At 34.5% G+C, this 2445-nt stretch overlaps 1 pseudogene; it reads right to left on the reverse strand.

The window, feature by feature from the left end:
• Window positions 1-970: 970 nt before the first annotated feature.
• LOC100454970 (small ribosomal subunit protein eS25-like) lies at window positions 971-1392 on the reverse strand (annotated as a pseudogene).
• Window positions 1393-2445: the final 1053 nt, after the last annotated feature.

The raw sequence follows: 2445 nt of genomic DNA on the forward strand, positions 1-2445 counted from the left end.
CATAAAGTCTGTTCACATTAAAATTAAACAAATATGGAACTCACCCTCCTAAATATGTATTTAGGAAATTAACTTGTGTGTGAAGGTAGAGTTGTCAGTTAGGTATTGAAACAATTGCATAAAAGCAAAAAAAATTATGAGATGTTACACTGATCTTCTCTCATTATTGGTCTATTTTTGTTTGTTTCAGTATGTTTTTCTTCCACATAAAAAGAAAACAGACCAACTTAATAATATATGCAAGCTTATGTCTCATGGGTTACAGCGTTGCTCAACTGTGGTATGCTGACTCATAGCATTCTCATCACCTATCATCTTGTTGGAAATAGAGAATCTCAGGTATGATCCAGACCTCCTGAAGCAGTATCTGCATTTTGACAAGATCCATAGCTGGTCTAAATGCACAGTAAATTTTGAGAAGCACTGATGTACTGAGTAAAGGCTTGATGTCAGATAAGCCTGGCTCTAGAATAATAGTTTCTAATAGAACTTTCTGCAATAATATTAATAGTAATGTTTCATATATGTGTCACTGAAAACATTGGCCATTAATCACATTTGGCTATTGAGCACACAAAAATGTGGTTAGTGCCTGAGGAAGGTCCCCTTGAGTATTAAGCAGAGTACTGATTGGCGCATATGTATGAGAAAATTATCCAGTCTGGACAAAGAACCATCCAGAAGATTAAAGAGAATAGTATCCAGCTCTACTACAGAGCAAGGGGTAGTGCCTGCTTCTATAATCCAACCTGGAAAATGTTATAATTCATGGGACATTTAGTAGAGGACTCAAAAAGTTCTTGCCTCAGTAGTCAGAAATAATATAGACTAAGTGTACCTCTGGTCTCACCTAACATCTTAAAAGCAAGACCAAAAATTATTTTCAAGTAAGATACAAACATCCTAGAACAAAGTTCAAGAATACCTATGGGAATATAAAAATATCCAACACCTAAGCAGATACTTTTTTTATTTAATAAAGTTTTATTTTTCCAAATGTACAGTTGGTTGGACCTATTCGTGCATCTTCACCAGCAGCTGGAGCATCTCCACCCTTGATATTTCTGGTGTAAATTACTTGAGCTCTGTGCTTTGAAACCAGTTTGATAAGTCCTTTACTAAGGAGCTCCTGAAGGGCTGCCCTGGCCAGGGAGCCTTGAATCTTCAGTCTCTCAGAGACCATGGCTGGGTTATAAGTTTATATTTGGGAACTTCCTTACAGAGTTTGTTATAGGTAGCTTTGTCAAACAAGACTAAGTTATTGAGTTTGTCCTGAACTTTGCCTTTGGACCACTTCTTCTTTCTAGACTTGCCCCTGGATTTGTTCACTGGGTCTTTGTCTTTCTTGGCCAATTTTCCAGAGTCTTTCTTCTTCTTGTCCTTGAGCGGCATTGCCAAGCTCAGAGAGCAGCAGCGAACACTGCAGCCTCACTAAGATGTCGGAGAAAAAGCAGCAGATAAAATTTAAAATGTCTGATATCCAATCAAAAATTTCTTCCAAAGAAGTAAGAAAGTACCACCCATGATGAGGACCAAACAAACAAACAAACAAAGCACAAAAATTGATCAATCAAAATATAACAGATGTTGGACACAAAATGACACAGATTTTAGAACTAACAGATAAAGACACTAAAAGGATTTTAAACATTTTGTATACATTCAAAAAGATAAGTAGATATGTGAAGATATAAAAAAGATCCAACCCAAACTTCTAGAGATGAAAACTGCAATGTCTGAGATGAAAAAGACCCTGGATAAGATTAACAGTAGACTATAATTACATAAGAAAAGATGAATGAACTTGAACATATAGCAATAGAAAGTATTCAAAATTAATCAGAAATAATTTATTTTAAATGAAAAGAGCAGTGAGCTGTGAGACAATTTCAGTGGCATAATAGATATGTAATTGGAGTCCGTGAAATAGAGATGTAGGACTGAGGCAAATATTTAGAAAAAAGTGGCCAAATATTTTCCAAATTTGATGAAAGCTATAAATCCACAGTTCCCAGAAGCTCAATGAACCCAAAGCTCAAGAAACATGAAGACAATGTTTAAGGCACACAATAATCAAATTTCTCAAAACTAGTCATAGAGAGAAAATCTTAAAAGTAGCCAGATAAAAAAGATAAAGATGACATCAGATTTTTCATTGGAAACAATGAAAATAAGAAGACAGTGGGATAATCTTTCCAGTGCAGAATGGAGAAAAAAACCTGCCACCTAGAATTTTATATCCAGCAAAAATATCTTTAAAAAATGAAGGCAAAATAAAGACCTTTTCAGATAGACAAAAACTTAAATAATTTATTACCAGCATTTCTTCACTACAAGAAATGTTAACATTTTTATACTGGAAGGAAGTGACACCAGGTAGAAATACAGATTTACACAAAGGAATAAAAAGCACTATAAGTGGTAACTTTGTTAATAAATATATGA

This window comes from Pongo abelii, chromosome 1, assembly GCF_028885655.2.
Source record: "Pongo abelii isolate AG06213 chromosome 1, NHGRI_mPonAbe1-v2.0_pri, whole genome shotgun sequence".
Lineage (NCBI taxonomy): Eukaryota > Metazoa > Chordata > Mammalia > Primates > Hominidae > Pongo > Pongo abelii.